This window comes from Eptesicus fuscus, chromosome 10 (assembly GCF_027574615.1).
Source record: "Eptesicus fuscus isolate TK198812 chromosome 10, DD_ASM_mEF_20220401, whole genome shotgun sequence".
In the NCBI taxonomy this organism is placed as follows: domain Eukaryota; kingdom Metazoa; phylum Chordata; class Mammalia; order Chiroptera; family Vespertilionidae; genus Eptesicus; species Eptesicus fuscus.
Genome location: NC_072482.1, coordinates 11,400,653 through 11,423,426, shown reverse-complemented (window position 1 = coordinate 11,423,426; position 22,774 = coordinate 11,400,653). Strand labels below are relative to the sequence as shown.

Below are 22,774 nucleotides of genomic sequence, written 5' to 3'. Positions count from 1 at the left end.
ATTATTTCCCTAATTCCTCCTCAAGATGGCAGCTCCCAGGAGCATCTCTCTCCTGCCCCCAAATTCTCTCCTTGCGCCCCTCACTCTACTGGGCCACGTGCTCCGTTTTATCCCTGCTGGAAGCAAAACCAATGGAAGTGAGGGTCCTGGGGGGCAGGACAGAGAGCTGTAAGGGTCCATGGGGAGCCCACCAGTTGACATGTGCCACATCACTGCTCTTAAGGCCCCTCTCCCTCTGTGACTCTAGGTGTCTCCGTGTGGCTTCCTATGGGAACCTGTGCTGCTGGAGTGTCCTGTGTCTGTGTTTCTCTGTGTGTTCCCAAGGAACATTTCTCTGTGTGTTCCCCCACCCCAGCTGCTGCTCCCACTCTTGGGGCCAGAGGAGCTGGGCCAGGGGCGAGGGAGAGGGCGAGGTTGGGGGCGATGGTTCGGAAGAGATTGAGCACTCGGTCTCAGGCCTTAATGGCCGTGTCAGCCAGAGGGCCAGTGGCTGCCAAATGATGGATGGGGTGGGCGCCATCCTCCACCCGCCAGAGCACAGGGCTCCAGCCCCCCCCTCCCCCCAACCACCCACCCTGATCCCTCCCAGCAGCCTACAGAGCACCTTCCCCCACTCGGGCCTGGGCCCCAGCTACAAGAGGGGGGTGGGGAGAGAGCAGGGGCATACTCCAGTCTCCCTCTCCCCCAACACTGGCCCTGCTGGAGGTGGAGAGCAGCTGCCTGCCCTGATTCCAAGCTTAGCTTCTCTGAGATCTGAGAACTCCTGGGCCCCAGGGGACAAAGACCAGAGCCTCAGGGGTGTGTGTGCACAGGAGAAAGGAAAGAGAATCCAGCAGTTACTTTCCTGGGGTAAGAATGAGTGCCCCCCTTTTAATACACACACACACACACACACACACACACACACACACACACACACCATCAAGTTGTAGACCAGACAGCAAGTTTGGAGAAAGGGAGAAAAAGTAAAGAGGATACAAACAGAGGTGTCCCTTTCTTTTCTCCTTTTTTTTTTTTTTAATGGGGGGGGGGGGGGGGGAGATAGCGACACCCAGTGAACAACATAATTGCTGCAATGTGGCGTGTAATAATAGCTATTCAAGGGCCAATCATTCATATTAAACAGGGTGAAGCAAGCCTCTCATTTGCATGCTTGAGATTATATGCATTTGAAAAGTCATTTCCGCAGGGTATATGAATGGCATTAATTCCCACGGGGCACGCTCTGCCCCCTCCTGGGAACGTCACCTCTTTCCACGCTCCAGCTGGCCCACCTACACCCACGGAAACCTGCCAGGCTGGTGCTCCCAGGCGCCGGAACCCTCACCTCTGCCCTGGGACGCCCGCCCTCTGAGAATGAGCACACCATCGGCCTCATGCCTCCAGTTCACCTCTCCACGGGGTGTTGCAATAGCACTGGGGTGTTCCCTGCACTGTGGGTGAGCAGGCTCTGGGTGCCTGGGGCCCAGCCTGCTAGGGTTGGGATGGGGTGGGGTGCTGGAGGTGAGACTCGATATCCATGCCCTGTAACTACAAGAATGTGGGGTGTAGCGGAGGAGGCGCGTCCTTGAGGACCTGGACCCTGGCTAGAGGAGAAGGCAGGGGCCTGGGTGCCAGGCAGCCTGAGCTCAGCCACAGCCAGCTGTGAACACTCTGCCTTCCTCCTTCCCTGGGCCTCAACTTCCCCAGCTCCACAGGGAGAGGTGGTCTTGAAGGTCTCTTCTGACTTGGAAGCTCCAGGAGTAAAACTCCCTGGCCCAGCAGGTGGACACGAAGCCAGACTGTTGTAGTGGCTGGAAGGAGCCTGGGAGGGCTCATCTGAGTCACAGCTGTGGTCTCTTTCCCAAAAGGCTAGAGCTTCCTGCTCTGGTAAGGGGGGCACCCTCCAGGAGTCCCCTCCTCCCTTCACTCCGCTCTTCCACCTCAGTCCAGTCCCCCATCTCCCCAGCAAACATTAGCTGAACACCCACGGAAAGGAGAGAAGCCCTGGGAATCAGACCACCTGGTTTCAGGGGCCTGATGTAGGACTCTGGGCAAGTCACTGCCTTTCCCAAGTTAACGGCTGTTCTTTCTCCCTTTACACAACGCGTATACGGGGGATCAGGAGGTCTTTCTAGGACTCAATACACTGAAGCCCTCACTCCCCACCCCAGCCTTCCCAGACCCCCCCTTGCAACCACGCTTGGGGCAGAGAAGAGTGGCCGCAGGGGAGTTATTTCAGGTGATTTAGGATTTCCGTCTGGGGCTCTGATCCTGCCCTTAGGCAGGTCCTAGTCTCCCATCTCTCGGGGTTCCCCTTCGGGAGCCAGGGTACCCCAGGGCCTTGGGCCCGGCCTTCAGAAGGAAGGAAGCTGGGTCAAAGCCGCAGCCGCCTCTTCCGCTCTGGGGGAGTCTGCGGGCCACTAGAGGCTCCCATTTCCCCAGAGGCTACTGGCCCTTCTAAGAACCCCGTAAGGTGCACAGTGGGGGATGCCTGGGAACTCCTCCGGTCGCCCAGTCCCCTCCCTGGCGGAAGTGACGAGCTCCACCTACCTTGGGACCAAAGGGAGGACCCAAGGGCCAGGGTGCTTTGGGGGGAGGGGAAAAAGGATGTGGAGTCCTACACGTAGAGAAATCGTTGTGCCTTTTCCGCGGGCCCATATGGTGTAAGAGAGTATTAATTACCGTAGCTTTTTAATTAACAATCGCTTAGTCTGAGCCCTAACATTTGCCACGACACCCGGCGCCTCGCTGCGAACCCGCGCTGCCGGCCCAGCCAACTCATCAATTAATTTTTATTGACGGTTTCTTCCCCAAACAGGCACAATACCAGGGTTTCCCAATTAACACCTCCGCGATCTCTAATTAGTGCAATTAACAGACTGATGGATGCCCGGAGTTTACCGCGAAGGAGGGAGGGGGAGGGGGCGGGGCAGCCCCCAGCGCTGCCCTGGGGGCTGAGCCTAGCAGGGCGCACGTGCCTGCGCGCCGCTGGAGGGGGCGCACCCCCAGTTCTTTGGGAAGGATGGAGGGTGAGGGTGCGACTACAGGGTACCCGTCCGGGGAGCAGGGATGGTGGTTTGAGTTGAAGTAAGGAGACACTGTGTCCAGCCCTCAGAGCCTAGGATCTCTGTGAAGCTCCCTGAAAGCCTGGGTGAGACTAGGAGTTGGAAACCCGGGCATCTGGTCCCAGCTCTGTCTCCTACTTGCTGAGTGACTTGGGCCAAGTTAACTGCCCGCTTTTCTCCTCTGGATATTGGGGAAAACTCGACTAGATGTAGCTATTTATAATGTATACCCCTATCAACTTCTCAAAAAAGACTGGGCAGCAGCCTGCCATGAAAGACAGATAAAGATTCTTAAAATATATTATCATGGGGTGGTAGGAAGGGAGAATAAATGGATTAAGACCTTCAGGCTGAGAACGTCAAACCTGAGCAAATCAGAATCGCCTTGGAGAGCTTGTTCAAACACAGGCGGCTGGGGCCCGGGCCTGGAGCTTCTGACTCAATAGGTCTCAGTGAGCCTGAGAACAGTCATTTTTTAAGAAAAGTTCCCAAGGCAATAGGGCTCCGAGGAGGAGTCCTGACTAGTTCTGAGCCTCCTGGTGGCGGAAACCAGATGAGCCATCTCATCTCCAGGGCCACTCATTCATTCAACGTGGACCGAGTGCCTAAGTGAGGCGGGCCCTGAAGATCTGTCTACAGGAAACTGAAGCGGGACCCCTGCCCTATACAGGCTTACAAACCTCAAAGAAGCCAGTGCAGCCCTGGCCAGGCAGCTCAGCTGGTCAGAGTGTGGTCCTCGTATGCCAAGGTTGCAGGTTCGATCCCTGGTCAGGGGGCACATACAAGAATCAACCAATGACTGCATAAGTAAGTGGACAACAAATCAATGTTTCTCTCTCTCTCTCCCCCTCCCTTCCTCTCTCTCTCTTTCTCTCTCTCTCTCTCAAATCAGTTTTTATTTTATTTTTATTTTAAGCCAGTGCAGTAGTGTCCTAAATGCTCTGAGGGCAAGTGGTAATCATGAGGTCTTATTCCCTCTCCCTTTTTTTTTTTTGTCTGAGTAAATCTAGCATTTGTCTTTTTGAAAGTTTAGCCACTAATAGAGTTTGGGCTGTGAACAAACTCATTCTTCTCTCTTCTCCAATGGCTGGCCAGGAGCATATTTCACCAGCAATGACCCTTCCTCCATTCACTGGTTCCACACATCTTCAAGCGCCTACAGTGTGCCGGGCGCTGTGTGTATAGAGACCTGAACAGAACAGGACCCAGGCCCTGCCGTCCTGGAGCTTATGTTTCAATGGGGCGGGGGGGGGGGGAGAGGGGGGAGGCAGGTGACAAATAAGGACACCAGTAAGTAGATAAGCTCAAATAAAATAAATTGTATCAAACATGAGTACAGAGAATAAACAGAGGGTTCTAATTTAAATGGGGGAGGAGAGCAGGACAGGCCTTCTTTTGAGGAAATAGCATTTACGCTTAGAAATGAAGGGTAAGAAGGTATTGGCCAGGCAGAGAGTCCACTGAATGCAGGGGAAACAGCATATGCAAACGCCCTTCTTTTTCACACGAGGTCACCAGTTTCAAGACTTTTTCAGGGCACACATGTGGGTACCACAGAGAACAGAGCATGAATTTGCCATACATTTTCTTTCTCTTTTCCTTTCTTTCTCGCTAGCCTGCGATCAGATCTTACTTGTGTCAAGGGACATACAGCCGAGGGCTTTTCAGACCAATAACGAAGGATGCCTCCCAATCAGTCATCCTAAGGCCCAGAGACACCCCTTCTCTCCGCCCCCCCCCCAACCCCCCCAGCTCCTCAGCTCAGGCCCAAAGGCCCACTGGCTTCAGGCTGCCAGATGAGGGGCGGGCTCAGGCAGGAGCCTCTTGGCCGTGGCCTTCCGTAGCCAGCCACTCCTTTGCCATCCTACCTGCTGACCCTTCTCTGGTCTCTTACTCCCTCTGTGATGAGCGCGCCGAGCAGTGAGGTCACCGGTTGGATTATGGGGCTAATGCCAATAAACCTTCCTTTCAGGGGCGCTGCGGTGACCAATAAAACACACCGTGTGAAGGTGTCCAGAGAAGGGTAGTCACTCTAATTACGGGGGCCCGGGAGATCCTGTTCAACCCAATTCTGAGTGGGCTATGGTGTAAAAACTGACCCCAGCCCCTGGTTCAGCACTCGAGGGAAATGAAGCAGGACCCCAAAGGTTAAAATGCCTCTACAGCTCCACAATGGGACCCCAAACCAGAGCAGGGTCATGAGTCACAGGACTACTTGCTCTCTGAGCAGGCCAGCGGCATCTCTCCCCAAACAGAGGGGGCTCCCTGAGTTCCCAAGAAGCTTCATCCCCCTCCAACCCCTGCCCTCCTTGGTACTTTGGGACGCTCCCTTGGGTGGGGGCGGGTCAGAGGCTCACACCCTAAGCTTCCTCTATACTCCCACTGCTTCCTGTCATTCTCCCTAAATGACCCCCTAGGAGCCACCTGCCCCAGACCTAGGGACCACCTAAGGCCTCTTCTCAGCACAAAACCTCAGGGCCTCGGAGCTCAGTGCGAGCGGCAGGGCGAGGACAGCCTCTCCAAGAGGCTACAACAAGCGGCGATGGAAGGTGGGCCACATCCTGCGAGGTCTGTTCCGGGTTCTCTCCCAAGTTCCAAACAACTAGTTTTTAAACCATAAAAGTAAAAAAAAGCTCTTGGTAGAAATTTTTGAAGAAAAGCATAAAAGAAAAAAACAATTAGTGCCCATAATTCCACCACCCAGGGAGCCAGCCCTGTGGCCCCGCCCCTTCCAGTCAGTCCACTCTCACTCTCTTGGCATATAAACACTGAAAAAGTGAAACTGGGGTCAGAATCGGTACGTGGTTTGAATTTTCCTATTTTTCCACTCACCACTTACTATCATAACCATTTCCACATGACATCAAATATTTTAAGCAACAGTTTTTAGTGGCCACATAGTTGCTCGAATGGGCCGCATGTTCCAGAACTTACTTAGCCACCCCCCTGGAGTGGGACCTCCAGACCGTTACCTATGTTTTTGCTATGACTCTACAATAAACACCCTTATGCGAACAGAATACATTACATTTCTATTTACTTAGCCTATGTTTGAAAGGCAGAATTGCATATTGTTAAGGCTCTTGATACAGTTATTCCCTAATTGATGTCATAAAATTTGTACCAATTTTGCCCTCCCTTCAGCAATATGCCACATCCCAGAAGACTCACGAGCCACTCGGCTTTTTAGAGATTTAATTCCATTCTCATCTCCTTCAGAAGATTCTCAGATCCTGCGTAAGGCACTCAAAGGCTAACACTACAAACCCTGTCAAATCTAGATGCGTTTACAAGGCACACAGCTGGGGGATGGGGGACCTTTGCCTGCAACTGATACTGAGTACTGGGGCCTGGGGCACAGAAAGGTGAATAAAATCCAGCCCTTACTTTGGGGGGCTTTACAATTTGGTGGAGGGGCGAGATACACAGGCAAACAAAGCATTAACAAAAACACCCATACCTGTGCTCCAACCTGGGTCAATTAATTGGACTGTTTGGAGATTGGGACCCAGGAGTGGACAATTTAAAAAGCTTTCCAAGAATCCTAAACTTCAAGCGCAGCTAGGGTTGAGAACCTCTGCCCTGCACAACATACAAACTTCATACATATTACGTTAAATAGACACTGGGGGTCTATGGGTGCCTAGAGGGAAAGGGAATACTCTGGGAAGGCTTCCTGTAGGAGGTGACGTCTGAGCTGTCATTAGGAAGTGAAGCCTGAGCACACAATTTGTGAATATATGTTATTCCTAATAATAATCTTTCCACTCAGAGTCCTAGATAGTCCTTTCCCATACCCTGTCCCTTCCCTCCTCGCCTCTCCACACAACCTGGAACTCACATCCCAGATGAAGAAGGAACCACACTTTGAAGATGTCTTGACAAGGCCACCTGGCTGCTAAGAGGCTGAGCCAAACGGAAACCTGCGCTCTTCCAACTCCCAGACCAGTGCTCTCCTCACCCCTCAGAGGTGGCAAAGCCCCGAGGGGGGGTCACTCTGGAATTTCCCTGGAATCTGAACCTTTCCTTACCACCTCTGGCACTCAGCTCACTTTTCACTGGCCCCAGCCCCAAAACGCTCCTACCAGGCCCTAGCAAGGTGGCCTTCCTCACACTCCTTCCCAGTACAATGACCAAAAGGGAAAATTAACAATAAGAAAAAAAAAAAAAAAAAAGAACCAAAGATCCCACCACTCCATCTCATTAAGAAAGTAAACATAAGAGCCATCTAAGTGTCTAATTAAGCTTCTAATTAGTCCCTGCTTGTTACTAATGCAAATTAGATTACTCCGCTTAACTACAGCATGTCCACAACACCCTTGTTAATTGCGGCCTTTTGAAATTAAATTACTCCCTAATTAGCATATCAAAGCCATTGATTCGGAGCTGGGAAAGATGAGGGCAAGAGGAGTCGAATGCCAAGTTTGGTTAATCAGAGATGGCTAATTAAATAGTGACGTCTTTTGTGGGGGGCCTGCTGGTTAAGGGACGGGGGTTACTCACCCATGGCTTGAGTGGCCATCTGGAGCCTGGTTCTGATAGTGCCCTTGGCACCAGGGGGCTCCTGTGGACACGGGAGGGGCTCCAGCCAGCCTGGGCCAGATCACACCGCCTGGCCCTCCCTGGGGCCCTGGCTGCTCGGCTCAGCCCAAAGGTGCTCTGGCCCAACCCTTTGTCTCCGAAATGACAGATCTAGGTGTGGCTTTCACAGGGATCCTGGGCACCAAGAATGTGCAAGCGGCAGCCTCCTTCCCCATCTCTCTCTGTTCCAAGCTGAGTTCTGGAAGGGTGACTTCTGCCCGGTTCTTCCCCAGTCCCAACCTGCGATTCTATCCTTAGAACAAAGTCTCCCTCGCCCCCAGCAAGAAGTACATAAGTTTGGGGGCAGACTAGAGGAGTTCACTTGGGCAGGGATGGGCTGGTTTCAGCTTGGAAAGGCCCCTCGAGACACAAGGCCCTAAAATTCTTTCCGTGGTAAAAAGCAGGAAAAACAACTATAGAACGCCATCAGTTCTTAAGAAGCTGTGTGAGAATCAGACTGGGCCAGGGACATCCTTAAAGGTGTCCTCCGAGCTCCTGTACAGACCCCACATTCGACGGGCGACATCTCCATGGCGGAGTTGCTAGCCATAATGCCCACGGGGCGAGGCTGGTCACCTAGGAGGCCTCGGGAGAAGTGGGGGGGCACTCATCCCAGTCTACCCTTAACCACCCAGAAATGTGGGCTCGGTGTTGGCAGTGTTTGGGTTTTTAAAAGAGAGCCAAGCGGGGATATTTGTGTGAAATTCACCGTTGTAAACGCACAAGGGGTGAACTCAGTCAATCTGTGACCTCAGCCCTTACGGCCAGCATTCCAGAGGCTGGGGGACCCTGGACAAGGCAGGTCACCTCTTTGGGCCTGGCTCCTTCACCTGTCAAATGAGAGTCAGTGTCACTATTGGAACCGGGAGCTATGTGAACTGGCAAGACACGGTTCCTCACTCAGGGTCTGGTGACCACCTAGTTCTACTCTGTACCTGCCACCATCTCTTCCCAGATTGGAATGTCTTCTAGAACCTTCCTCCTCCATCTTCCATGCGGGAGGCAGAGAGTCTAGGTTCCAAGTGGCCTTGGAAATGCTGAGGGCTTGTTTCGGCAGACGACTGAGCTGGCTGCTAGGTAGCTAGGAGGCACCACACATCTGCACCTCCCCCCCCACCCACACACACACACTGAACGGATCAGCCCTGGTAGGGGCAACAGCTCCTAAATGTCTCCTTTAGAAAAGACAGAACTTTCACAAAAATCCTGGTGGCTAACAGGTCCCTAGCCTGTCCTCCAGTGCCCCCTTCCCGGGGTGTATTATGTGAAGGGGCGGCGGGGGGGGGGAGGGCTCTGGAGTCTGTCCCCAGACTTGCCTCCCCCAATCCTGCTCTCCAGGTTTCTCACCAGCACCCCCTGCAGCACACAGGGTCAGGGTCAGGGCCACATTCCCAAAGGGTGAGGCTTTGTTGATTTAAGGAAGGATCAAACAGGCCCAGGGGACAGGAGGGGGCCCCCCACGCTCAGAAGAGGGTGAAGGGAAGGCAGTGCCCAGTCCATAGGTCTTCGTCCAAGCCGACCGGGAAAAGGGGCCCACAGCAGTGGCTTTTATATTAGGAAATATGTAAAATTAAAAGCAAGGCAGAAAATGAGAAATGGGGAGGGGGCGCAGCGAGGCTGTCCTGGTTGCAAGGGGGAGGGCGAACAGCGGCACACCAGGGCCGAGCCGAAGCCGCCTGGCGGAGCTCTCTCTCCCAACGAGATTCAATTAATTGATAACAAGAGGCATCAAATTAATTTCTGGAGGATGTGAGATTCTGATGAAGGGAAATCTCTTCGATGGGGATCGGGAGGGAGGGGTCGGGTAGCGCCCCTTTAATCAGGCCGCGCTGCCTAATTGGGAAGGAGGAGACTTGCGTGGGCCTGGGGTCACGCACCCGCGCCCTCTGGGGACAGAGGGAGGGCTCCGGCCGCGGGCGGGGCGGTGAGACAAAGGGGAAGTGCGCCGAGACTTCGGGTCTCTCCTCGCCCGAAGCCCCACCTTCGCTGCGGGAGGGGAGGCCAGGGCGGGGCGAGCGGCGGCTCCCTCACCGATTGTACAGCTAGGAAAAGCGAGGCCCAGAGAGAAGCCGGTCATGCCCACGGTCGCAGAGGGAATGAGGAAGTTGGGACCCAGCGCTCTGGTCCTCACCGGTGAGTCCCAGACCCGAAACCCACACCCCCGAGAAGTTACCCCGCAGCGAGGAGGGCAGCACGCGGGTGGGAACCCTCCATGTGGCTACAAGGCAGAGGCCAGGCCCACCGAGCCGCCCCTCTTCCAGCGGCCCTGGACCCCGGCACTGGGCGGAGTCCGCCTGCGAGGACACGTCCTCCTGGCAGCCGGGGGCTCAGGTGTCAGAGATCCAGGAGCTCCTGCCAATCGCCCTGATGTGCAGGGAAACGCTGGCCCGTTGGCAGCCCGGAGCCAGTGCCCGCAGCTGGAGAGAACAGGTCCGGGAATCCAGAGGTTTCAGAAAGGAGGGATTCTCCCGTGTGGACCGACTGCGCCCTCATCACCTCCGCGACCTTCAGACTCCCATCCTGCGGCGATTCCCAACTAGAGAGGCGCCAGCCTCTGGAAGCTAGGGAGGTCTCCACGCCCCTCCCCAAGCGCTCACAGCAGCCGCCACCTGCCCCTCCCTCCGCGTCCTGCAAATCTGCAAAGGCTGACATCCCCATCTCCAACCCCACCAACCCCCTCCCCCCCCCCCGCCCTAGCCGAAAGCGCCCTTTCCTTCCAGGGTGCAGATAAACATCTGCCCCAGGAACCCTTGAAGGAAGTACACTGCTACCCTCTTTTGGACCAACTTCTCCGGGCCTGGGTGTCCTGGAAATGTGGGCTTGGCTGGGGAACCTGCCAGTGAAGGAAACAAGAACAGAAGCCCCCTCGCCCACCCCTCCTCCAGTGTCCCTTCACGCGGCCCAGCCCTCCGGAGGGCTCTCCAGGGGCCATCACAGGCATCCTGTCCAGCTGGGGTGGGGTGGGGTGGGGTGTCAGGACCAGAGCCTGCCTCGTCTCCGAAAGATGCGTGCCGGGGCACTCGATCCATTTCCAACTCCCCAAGCTCAAGCCAGCCACCATCACAGGGCCACGGCACACACTAAGCTCCACCATGTTTGTGGGATGAAGCGGAGTCCTTGTCTCCATTCCCTGAGCCACCCTGCCATCAAGTCTCATCACCTGTCCCTCCCGCACTCTGGTGGGAATTCTGGGTAACCCTGCCTGCCTTGAACAAATGCCAGAGGGTCACTATTCTACACACTCCACTTGGTTACTGTCTGAGCGAAACACACCATCTCGCCCCCTCCCCCCTCCATCCTGCCTTTTTTTTGTTTTAAATATATTTTATTGATTTTTTTACAGAGAGGAAGGGAGAGGGAGAGAGAGTTAGAAACATCGATGAGAGAGAAACATCGATTCAGCTGCCTCCTGCACACCCCCTAATGGGGATGTGCCCACAACCAAGGTACATGCCCTTGACCGGAATTGAACCTGGGACCCTTCAATCCGCAGGCCGACGCTCTACCCACTGAGCCAAACCGGCTAGGGCTCCATCCTGCCTTTGCATGACAGCCCAGGTGCCATGAGAAACTCCAAGTGGGAGAGGAAATACCACTCAGCCTGTCCTGCATGACCCACGGTCCCACGCGCCCTCAGGTCCAGCGTGGCAGGCTCCAAAGGGGCCTGGGAAGGTGGGCAGAGCTGCTGGGATTGGGGGCACAGGTCACGTGGCAATGGCTACAGCCAGGGCTAGGGAAGGAAAGATGCAAGGCTGCACTGGAGAGAGGGAAGTCCAGCAAAGGCAAAAACCCCACAGAGGGTCAGTGGGAGTCCTGGGATACGGAGCAAGGGGAGGGAGGGCATGGCCAGGCCCAGGCGGGGATGGCTCCCTGGAGGCACCGAAGCTTTGACTCCATGGTCGTGCCCCTGCGGCCCTTTCCCAACGTGCACCTTTTGTGCTAAGAGCTCTCGATTTCCAGCTCAGGTGTGCCCTGAGTCCAGGCTCCACTTGGGGCCCGCTCAGCGCCAGCCACTGCATCACCACCGCAAGGCAAGCCACAGGTTTGGAGTCAAGACGCTTCCTGCTCTGATCCCAGCACGGGGCGGGCAGTAGGGAAGCTGCGCGTTTTCCTTTCTGCAGAGAATCCAGGAAGGCGACGCTGAAAGAGCCAGCAACTTCAGGCTCAAGGGAAGTTTCTTTTTGCTTTTTCGAGATGATCCATCCAAGGGTAGGTACCGAATTGATCTGAGACTGGCTGCCAGGCGCGTATTCCGTGAGGCTCTGAAGCTAGCGTTTCAAACCATCGAAGGCTCTCTTTTTGGAGAGGTGATGCTACCAGCTATTTTTCCTCCTCTGTGTTCTGGGGAACTATCCCTCCCATTCCTGTTTGTCTCCACCAGCATCTTAGGAGGCCAGGGAAAGGAGAAAACGGCACATTCCAAGGTCAAGGGCAGAGGGGTGGCCCACACCTGAGCTTGTGAAGGAGGGAGGAGGAAATTAGCAGGACCTCCCCTACCCTTCTCCTCCCCCACCCTCCACCTCCCCCCAACAGCAGAGGCTCAAGCCCCACTCTTACACTGGGAGTTAGAGGTGCCAAATTGTAGTCCCTGCCCTAACCCTGACTAGCTGTGCACCCTCGGTCAGGTTGCTTCTTCTCTCGGGACTACTTCTTCCCACTCCATAAAATGGAGGGTGGCACTCGAGCATTTCCAGTATTCGGTCCATCGTGTGGCCTGGCACTGCTGGGACTCTAGTAAGAAAAGCCACCTCTTGGTCAGTGCTACCGTGTGCCAGGCACTGTGCTAGGTACTTTACATCTGCTCTCCCGTTCAACTCCCAAAAGGGCTCTAAACGGGTATTACTGACCTACTTTAGACGTAAGAAAACTGAGGCTCCGAGAGCTTAATTAAGTCCCCCCCGAGTCCCATCACTACCGGCAAGTCCCCAAGCCTTTCTCACTCCGACCCACGATCTGCCCTGGGAGGCCGAGTTCCTTGCCCTGGGTTCCTGAGTGAGTTCTGGAACCCAGTGGCAGGAAGGCATTCCAGCCAAAGGAGCCCCGGAACCCTGTCACAAACGGTACCTGCCCTGCCTTGGTCTGGGAAGCCGGGAGAGTTGTAAGATCATGACGGGAAACGGCCCGGCTCCTTGGATGGGAGAAATGCCCGTTTTGCAGTTTGGGCTATTAGAAGAGTAGACATGGCGCCTGCTTGGGGACAGAGTGGAGGGGCTTGCGTTTCGGCTGGAGAGACAGAAAAGCCACCAAGGCCGTGGGGGCAGCGATGGGTTAGGATGCAGGTAAGGCAAGTCCAGCTCCAGGTAAGGCAAGTCCAGCTCCAGGTGAGGCAGAGCAGGGAGGCCTGGGGGAGAAGACCTTCCCTCCCCTTGCACCTCACACCTCTCTTCTAAAGCAGACACCCCGCTCCCACCCCCCTCTCCCTGGGTGATATCTTATCGGTCTCTCCCACCCTGCAACGTGAGGTCAGAGAGCAAACCCCAGCCTTCCCTGCTTGGGCACTCCAGTGCCCAGCCTGGTACCTGCCCAGACAGAGTAGGGGCTCAGCAAACATCTGGGGAATTACTGGATCAAAGGAAGCCCCCCAAGTCCCCCTGCTTTCCTCCCCCCTAAGGAAGAGGTGTGTCTGGAGTAGGGGCCCGGCAGGATATGCACATTCCTGGCAAGAAGGGACCTACCTGCCAGCAGCCAGAAAGGAAGTTTCCGGCCAGAGGCGGAGGGAAGGGGTGGTGGGGTGTCTAGGGGTAAGAAAGGCACCTACACAGAAAAAAAAAAAAAAAAAAAAAAAACAGGGGCAGGTCCTTTTGCAAGCTGGGCCCAGCCTGCCCTGCCCTGGCATTCCCCAGCATTGCTGTCAGGCCTCTCTCCCCAGGGCTCAGGGGTTCCCCAACTCCATAACTCCTGGGAAACCTGCCCAGGGCCGGGAGGACAGAAAACCCCACCCAGGGGCCCAGCACTCAGTGCCAGAGGTTCCCATGGTCTCCCACAACTCAGTGCCAAGCCTGGGGCCCGAGTAAGGCAGTGACTGAAGGGTCCAGAAGCAGTGAGTCAGATCTTGGTGGGGTCCTGAGTGTGTGTGTGTGTGGGGGGGGGCACCCACAGTGCCACTTCCTCCCCATGCCACCCTGCCCCACTGGCAAGAGCGGGAGTCACGCCAGATGGGGGCCCCCCTACCCCCAAGGCACAGGCCTGGTTTTGGAAGGCTCAGATCTACTGGTGCCCAGGTGCTCACAGCAGTTCTCAGCTCGCCCTCCAGCCCGCCAGGTGACAAAGAGCCCCGGAACCCAGGCCGAGACAAAGTTTCTCAAGTTTAAAACAAACAAACAAAAAGCAACAAGCAGCCTGCAGACTTGCCCTTCCCAGGGAAGGAGTTGGGCAGGGGTTGCCTGAGGCAAGTGACTCTCCTTCCCCGGCTGGGCCGGCACAGCCCAGCATTCCGCCCTTTGGGGCCCCTAAACCCACTGGATGGCTCGAGAGGAACGTCAGGGGCTTGCAATGCCCAACATCCACAGGGTTCGGTCCCCAGTCTCCAAAGAAAGTGCGTTTCTGGGTTCACATTCTCAGGGCGGTGGTCTCCATTACCGAGTTCTGTGGGGTTGGTTAGACCCTCCCGAGGCTACAGGCCTTCGAGAGCACCCCGCGCCTCTTTCTGTGTGGGGGCGGGCAGCGGGCCCAACCTCCGGCTCCAACCTTACTTGCCCCTCCAGCTTCACGGCCATGGCCCTCAGTCCCAGACCCCACACAGTTCACTGTGGGACGACCCAGGTGGGGCTCTGGACGGCGGTATGAAGATGCTGACGTGCAAGTAAAAACCCGCATTGGCCAAAGCGCTCCTGGGCTTTTGTGGGAACCGTGGGGAGGGCAGCTTCAGACCCGGGCTCACTCCTCCACACACACCCCAACTCCAGCTCCAGGCTCCGAGGTCAACCTGCAGGGCGGCCCGGAGCTGGGGTGCCAGGCACACGGCGATCTCCAGCCGCCTTAAACCCCAGGCGCCCAGCGAGGGCGGAAGTCGGCCAAGCGGGGTTGGAAGAGGGATGGGGTGCAGAGGGACCGGGTGCAGAGGGACGAGCCAGGTGCTCTATGAGCTCGGGTTTTCCGCGATCGCACATCCTCTTCTCCCAACCTAGAGAGTCCGAGCGGGTGCCGGTGTGTTCGCGAGGTCCCCCCAGTTGGAGGAAAGGAATGTGCCGCCCTTACGGCCGCGGCCTCAGAATCCGCGTCCCACGAAATCACACGGTCCCTTGCCGGGGAGGCCGGGACCCCATGTCGCTCAGGGCGCCCCAGCGTCACAGGCTCTGCCGGGGGTTAAGTTTGTTTGACGTTGGTGGGGGGCGCAAGGCTGGAGCGGGGGTGACCGTGGGGGGCCGTCCAAAGGAGGCACTGGTCCCCCCAGTCTGAGGGAGGGTCCCGCTGGCATCGGGGCAATTTCCGGGTGGCCTCCGAACCCTGCCCCCCCCCCCGACACACACACACACACACACACACACACACGCACGCACACGGTGAGGCAAGAGCTCTCCTCGAACGGGGTGAATGAAGGGATGGGGCCAGGTCAGCCCCCGCTCCACACGAGCGCACAAAATCACAGGACCCGCTCCCAGCGCACTCAAGTCCCCAGAAGTTTTCCGCTCCACCTCCGAGCTGACCGAGGGGTGGGGAGAGACGGACTGGCCCCGGGACCTCCCAGGTGCGACCCCGGCAACACGAGTCCCCCTCCAGACCCGAGGCGACGCGGAGGTGGGACCGCGGCCCCCCGTCTGCCTCGGCCAGTCGTGGGGAGTCCTGGGCAGAATGAGGTTGGGGGAACTCACTTCCCCACTTCCCTCCCCAGCTCAGGAGAGTCGGGGCCGGGAAGTATTCTTTGTCTGACTCCGGGCGGGCGGGGGTGTCGCGCCCCCTTACACCCCATTCCCAGCGGTCAGGCCGGGAGGGGGCGGAGCCCGGATTCTTGGGGAAGGGCGGGCCTCGGTAGCCTTTCCAGCCCCCCCTCCGGCCGACTCCGGCTGCCCCCCCCCCATCTCCGCCGCCGCCGCGCCGGAGCCCCCACCTGTTCCCCACGCAGCTTGGGGCCGCGAGGGCCCGGCCCGGGGCGGGTGTCGCGGCCGCGCGGGGTCAGGGCGCAGCAGCCGGCCCTGGCTGGAACAAAGTGTGCCGGCCTGGGCCCGGCTCCTCCCGGCGCGGCTCCGGCGGGCAGTTTGCAAACACAAAGTGAGCCAGGGAGCGGGCGAGAGAGTGCGCGAGCTCGGGAGTTGGTCTGGTCGCCGGCCCAGCCCCCACTCCTCGTCCCCGGGCTCGTCCCGCCACCTACCTGTCCGGCCCGGCCGCTCCGTGCGGGCTCCGGCCCGTCAGCCCGCGCGGGGCATGGGGCTCGCTCGGGTCGCAGCCCGGGCCCGCCGCCGCCCGCTGGGGCTGCCCCTCCGCGCCGCCCAGCGCCGCGCAGCTCCGGAGCGTCCTCCCTCCGCGCCGCGCCTGCCGCCGCGCGCCCTAGCCCCGCCGGGGCATCGCACTTTGCGGGCAGCTCGGCTGGCTCCGGCGGCGCTCCTCCTTCCCGGTCCTCCCGCGACGCTGGTTCGCTGCTCCGGCTCCGCGGCTCCGGGACCCCGGCGTCCCCGCCCCCGGCCCAGCCCTGGTTCCGGCCCGGGCTCCTCCCCGCCGCGCCGCCGCCGCCTGCGCCGCGCCCTCCTCGCTGGATGGGGGCTCCCTCCCGGCCGCCGGGCGCACGGTCCGGTCCGCAGGGGCGACCGGCTCCGGACTCCGAGGGGCTGCGACTGAGCCCGGCTGCGAGTGGCTGCGAGCGGGCGGTGCGCAGGCGGGGCGGGCGGAGGCGGGGAGGCGGGCGGAGGGGGAAGGAGGGAGCGCGCCGAGAGCCTGGGCGGAGGGAGGGAGCGAGCGAGCAGGCGGCGGAGGGAGGGAGGGGAGACCAACTTCTAGCGCTACCATAATTCGCCTAAAGCAGGTGCAGCAACTTTCTCCAGGCCAGGCTGCCGGCCGGGAGCGAGAGAAGACCACGTGGACCAAACTTTAGGGGAAGAAAAGTGGGGACACCGGGATAAGACGTGGGACTGTGGACCTGAAAAGGGCGGCGGGGGGGGGGGGGGGAGATGGAGAGACCCCAGGAATTCACCTGGCCTCTTGAATTCTATGACGTGCTTTGCAAACCCCAGCCCTTCTCTGGAGTCTGGAGGTACGGCAAGCCCTGCTCCCACACGGTTCACCGGTTCCCGGCGGGCTGCGCTCGACGCGGGGAGTGGTCGGGGCCGGAGCCGGTGTCCGGTCTGTGCCCCTCCTCGCCTCGCTCCCGCTCCCCACGGTGTGGGGGTCGGGGTGGGTTTTTGAGCCGGGGCGGGGGTGTGGGGAGGCTTCTTCTGGGCTTTGTGCACGGCCACCCTGCGCGATCGCTGCCTCCCTCCTCGGAAGGGGAATTTCCCTTACAGTGCTCTGCGAACCGGGGAAGAAGGGGCCCCACGCCGGATCCACGCGGCCTAGAGAAATGCAAAGTAGACTCAATTCTTCGGAGATATTAGACTGTAAACAAAACTCAATGTTTTGCCCCGGAGGACTGAGGGGATTGAGGTGGTGGCAGTGGTGTGTGTTTGGGTTGGGAGGGGGAAGTCCGGGTGAGGAAAGGCCCAAGATCCCAGGGGGAGGGCTGCGCTGGTAACAGATGCCCCACTCAGAGACCCGTGCCAGTCTGAAGTCCTCCCTCCCACCCTCCACCGCCCAAACATTTCCCATCTGGCCCTGTGTGTTGGGGTGGGGAGAGGTGAGGGATGGTGGGGGAGTGCCCAGGACCAAGGGAGGACCCTGCTGTGGGTGGAGGCCAGAAGGCAGTGGCTCCTGAAGGCTCTCCTGGCCCTGATCACCTGAGGCAGGTGAGGATGGGCAGACACTTGTTGCTTCTGGGGACCGTGAGCTGGGGGTGCTTCAGGGATTGGTGCTCAGCGTGTGTCAGTGCTGTGGCCCGGGGAGAAGATTTCTTGTTCTAGAAGGCCTTCCGTGGGGGCTTGGAAGAAAAGGGTCTTCAGAGAGGAGGCTCCCTCCCTCGTGGGTTGTTCTGTATCACTTACTCCATTTCTTTTCTGTGAGTGCAGATGGTAGTTGTCAATGTTAGTGAGACCTGTCCAGGCCCAGGTCCTGTGTATTTGTCCTCTTGGGTGGATGTCACAAGCCCACTAGGGTCCTGCTGGAACCTCTCAGGTATCTCGCTGAGAAATTGTTGGGGGGAGGACTCTAAGGGCCATTTATTTGGATACTGTTATTGGAAAGTGTCCTTTCCCATGTAGCAATAGCAGCCGCAATAAGAACAAAATAACACATCTTACTTAGGAGTCATAGCACATCCCAGGCATAGGACTCATTTCATTCCCACAATAACCCTACGAGGTGGATAGGACTATTCTCTCCACTTACAAAGGCAGAAACTGAGGCACAGAAGATGAAGTCACGTTCCCAGGCTTACACAGCTGGTAAGTGACGAGGCAGGACTCCCACCAGAGCCACTTCAGTGAGGACAGGAAAGAGCTCCTGGTCTTTAAAGCAGTACAGCCTGCTTGGGGGTTACCTAGGAGTACAGTTTTGGGGAAAGGAAGTCCTTGCTCATGTGATCTGATTTATCTCCTATGGAGAGCCAGCTCCCATGGGAGTCAGCTTGTGTGGACTGGGGTGGGGTGGGGGGGTGGAGGGGCGCAGGGCAGGCCTGGAGTTGGCAGGTCCTTGTGTGACCCCCTCCCCATCCTTCCTGCAGAGGCTTGAGGTGGGTTTCTAATGGGGGGATGAAGAAGGTGACCTCCACGGGGCTTCTCCACCTCTTTTCTGGCTGGCTCTCCTGGCCAGTCCTTTCCCACCCTCTTCCTGCGGCAGCTCCCTCACCTCACACGTAGGCCTACTTGCCCAAAGAGATTTCCTGGGAATTCTTTGGCTCTCATTTCCGTCTACCCCTCATCTCCAGGCCAGCTCACTTCCCAGCACCCAGTGAGTCACAGTGGGTGGGGGTGGGGGAGCCCAAGGGAGGCAAAAGACCCTGTCTTGTCTTCACCTAAAGGGCATTTTAGTGAGAAAACAAGGCCTCGCTAAAGAAAGGTACAGAACAAACACCCCCAAATCAAAGCAGCCATTCCAAAGGTCTTCCTTCTGGTGCAGGAGCTCTGTATGAGGGTTCAAAAGAGTAGCCCCTGGCTCCCCAGGCGGAGGGACTGGGATCAGGCAGGGTTGGAAGGGGTGTCCCTTTCTGTCCTTGTTCCTTCAGAGGGGCCAGGGCCAGGGGCTTTGGCTGTGGCAGGAACCGGGGCCCTGCTAAGAGGCCGGGGTTAAGAGCACAGGGTAGAGTGAGGCGGCCTGGGGTTGGACTTCCGCCTCTGTCACTTCCCAGCTGTGTGACTTGGACAAGTTACATGACATCGGAGCCTCAGTTTCCTCATCTGCAAAAATGGGGAGGGTGCTGCCCAGAGTGGCGGGAAGATCGCGTGAACAAGTGTGGGCAAGGCCCAGCTCCGTAGCCTCAAAGTGCTTTCCACAGACACTCATCTCCCTTTTGTGAGCCCCGTTTCCTCGCCTTCAATGAGGAATGTAGGCCTCACAAAACTCCAAATTATGCGTATAGCGAGTTTATACTTATTACATGCCTGCTGTGTGCCGGGCACTTCGTGTGCTGCTCAGCATGGTGGTTCTGCTCATTTTATAGGTGAGGAACTTGAGGCTCAGAGAGGTCAAGCAACTCACCCGGGGTCACACAGCTAAGAGGTGGTGCAGACCACCTCTCGTTCCCAGGTCTTCCTTCTCTGAAGCAGATGCCCTTTGCCAGGGGAAGTGGGCTAGTGGGTGAGCTTGTTCGGCGTACCAGGCCTGGCACTCAGGGCTGTGCATATTCGGAAACATCTATCTCCTCGTTCCCACAGTCCCTACACATCTGCACCCAGATATTTTGTTTCCATCCATCTGACTGTTTGACTCTTACCTTTCTCCCCCGCCAAAGCCTTTTTTCAGTTGTTAAGGAATAAAACTTTATCAGCATAGCATAGCAGCTCCACTCCTAAGTACACAGCAACAGAAACGCACGCATGTGTGTGCTCACCGAAAGACATCCACTAGCATGTGCTTAGCAGCACTATTCCCGGTGGCCATCCACAGTGGAATGAAGTGAATAAATCTTGGAATTCGCATACATGAGCTAGTACTTGGCAATGAGAATGAGCAAGCGATTGCCACACGCAGCAACATGGAGAAATCTCACAACCAGAACACTGAGCATGAAAGCCAGACGCCTGAGAAAATGCACAGCATGATTCCATTTATCTGAAATGCAAAAATCAGTCAGACTAATTGATGGTGTTACAACTCAGGAGAGTGGCTACTCTGGGTGGGGGAGGGGCACGGGGGGGTTTCCTGGGTGTCTGGAAACGTTCTTGTGTGTCTTTTTCATTTGGTTACGTGGGTGTGCACACTTTGTGGAAATTAATTGGGCTGTATGTACACTTATGCTTTATACATCTTCCTTTATGCCTAAAAATAAAAAGCTTAAGCATGGTTGCTGGTCTGGTTGAGGTCCTTTCCTGTCCCTCCCTCTCGTCCTCCATCCTCCCCTGCCCAAGGTGGCCTGTTTCCTGAAGTTGGTAGTTCGCCTTCCCAGCCAAGCTGCGTACTCCTTGAGCACTGCGTGGGCATCTTGAAACGTGAAGTGAAAGGTGGCCTTCTGCTCCTTGCTTTTACTTTTTGTTGCTTCGTACTCAACTTCAGGTTGCTGAGATGAAGTCGGGTGTGCTGCAGGAATCTCCAGGGCGTTCATTGAAAAGGCTTCTGGAGCCTTCCACGGGTCACCGTGTGCCCGGTCTCTTTGCCCGGCCTCCCGTGATGGACAGTTGGGTTGCTTCCGATGTGTGGCCATTGTGGCCACACTGCAGCGGGTTTCCCTTAGGGGAGGGCTCCAGGGCTTTCTGCTGCCTCCTGCTCCGTCCTTGTCCCCCCTTTCTCCTGTGGTTCCCCCATTCTGGAATCTCCTCCCCTCCCCGCATTTCCCAGCTGTTCCTCCCACCCTGCTTCCCAATCTCTCTGACTCAGAAAGACCCAGGGTCCGTGCTGGGGGAGGTGGGGGAGGGGGAGAAAGGGGCAGCCTTTCCCTTTGCCACAAAGGCCCCTGTTCCCCAAGATAAATGACGATTTAGACAAAGAAATATTTCATTAAGGGCTGATATCTTAATGAACTGTGCCAGGAACCTTCAAGGCACTCTCCAGACTCCCCCTTTTTAAGGGGGGCTCATACTCCTGGGGGGGAAGGCTTATCAGCTTACCACATTGCCCTGAGTAGAGGACCACGCAGTGGGGGGGATCTGTCCCACGGGGCGGGGGAGGGGAGGGCACCGGGACTGGGGGATGGGTCAGCTGCCCTTCCTGGTGCCCCAGCCCTGGTTGCATGCCCCTCTGTAGTCACTTTTAGGGGCCCGGACCTTGTCCTCAGGGCTGTAGGCACGGGACTCAGGGCTGATTGGTGGAAAATCGGTCATTAAGGATCAGGAAATGAACAATAACCTGACAAGCAGCGGACAATTTTCCATTAATTAGAACACTTTGGGTCAAACAGGACCCCCTCTGTGGAGGGATTTCCGTGCAGGGACAGAGCAGGATACACACAGCAGACCCAGCGCCCAGCCATGCACTGAGGAAGGGGCGGCCTGGGGCAGGGAGAGGCCAAGGATGCAGCAGGCTCAGAGGGAAGAACCCTCCTCCCTCCCAGAGGTCTTCATCCTTGGCGAGTTACCCCACGTCTTCCTCCCTCGTGAAGATGCTTGGATTTAAGTCCCCATTCTGCCACTCTCAAGCCTGCAATCCTGAAGCAAGGGGCTTAATCTCAGTTTCTTCAACTACAGAAGGGGGAGAAAGATGAGGGTCTGGCAGGGGCCGCGAGGAAGAGGAAGGCGCATGCGGGTTCTCAGCAGAGGCGCTGGGTAGGTCAGAGCAGCTGTCATTCTTTCTTGGTGACCTCCCCCCGATTCCCACCTCTTTCTGTCTCCCCTTTAGCACACATATTGACGCTACAATGTTTGGTTAGCTGACTTTTATTTAATAAGCACCTCCTAACTTTATATACATTGTATTGTTTAACTGTTAACCCCTCCGACCAGATAACGAACGGAGACAGGGCCCCCCAAGTTGATGCACTTCGGGGCTTTCTGTGGCACCCAGCATCGTGTGGTTTGCATAGTAGGTGCACAGTAAATGCATGCTGAGTTTGTTTTATGATTTGATCATCTAGAGCAACATTTTTAAAAAAATCAAAAAAAATCGTGACACCTCAGGACAAGTTGGTGCCCTGCAGGGATCAGCTGGGGGTCTTAAACTTCCTTATGTAATACCCATGTCTTCAGTGGTTGGAGGGAAAGAGTTGGAGGTCAAAGTGGGGGGATGTGGATAGAACATGGAACAAGGCAGCACCCTTCCTCCCTAGGGCCCTCTCCTCCTCCCAGAGGGCCATGCTCCCCACTCTTCCCACGCCTCCCTGTTCCCTTGCCGCCTGTTGTGGGGATGCTTTAGAGCTTTTAGCCGGAGGAGTGTTCCTTCCGCATGGACGCCTGAGGCCGGGGGTTCACAGCCCCAACCAGCGCTCAGGGTGAGGTGCAGCGTGAAGGAGGAAGGTCAAAGCGGAGGAAGCCTCACGCCGGACAGAGCCCCGTGAATTGAGCACATGCCAGGCACTCCTGTGTGTGTCTCTGATTCCCACGGTGGTCCCCATGTGGTGATGCTGCCGTGATGGTTTGGGGAGGAGGCAGTGCCCCGGGTGGAGAGGCAATGGATGTAGTGTGGCTGTGCGGAGAGATGAGAGCGTGTCTAAGTTCCTGATGGCACGGGACGTCTGGCTGGGCCCGTGGAGTGGGGCTCAGACTTTTTGCTGGGGTGCCCAGACACGGATCCGAGTCACATTCCCTGCCTGGCCTGGGCCCCGGGCCCACCTCCTTCCCGGTTCTCCGGCACCCTCTCTTCTTCCTGGCCTCTCTTCTCTAGTTCCCTCTGCTCTTGACCCCTCCAGCTCCCAAGACCTCCTTCATGGTCCTTAGGGCAGGAAGTGCCTAAGCCCGCCCCTCAGGGCTGGCGAGAGGCTGGGTCTTGATTAGAGAGAACCCCGTGCACCAGGCACTGTGCTAACCACGCTTCACGCG

At 57.2% G+C, this 22,774-nt stretch overlaps 1 protein-coding gene across 5 annotated transcripts in view; it reads right to left on the bottom strand.

Moving 5' to 3' along the window:
• FOXP4 (forkhead box P4) overlaps positions 1-16,469 on the bottom strand; it is a 53,966-nt gene extending 37,497 nt beyond the window's left edge. For 3 of the 5 annotated variants that reach the window (XM_054721706.1, XM_054721708.1, XM_008158927.2), the window contains exon 1: positions 15,937-16,468. The gene's annotated coding sequence lies outside the window, so the exon portion shown is untranslated. Of the gene's footprint in view, positions 1-15,936 lie in introns of all 5 variants that reach the window. The other 2 variants (XM_028135716.2, XM_054721707.1) reach the window with 1 other exon arrangement.
• Positions 16,470-22,774: the final 6,305 nt, after the last annotated feature.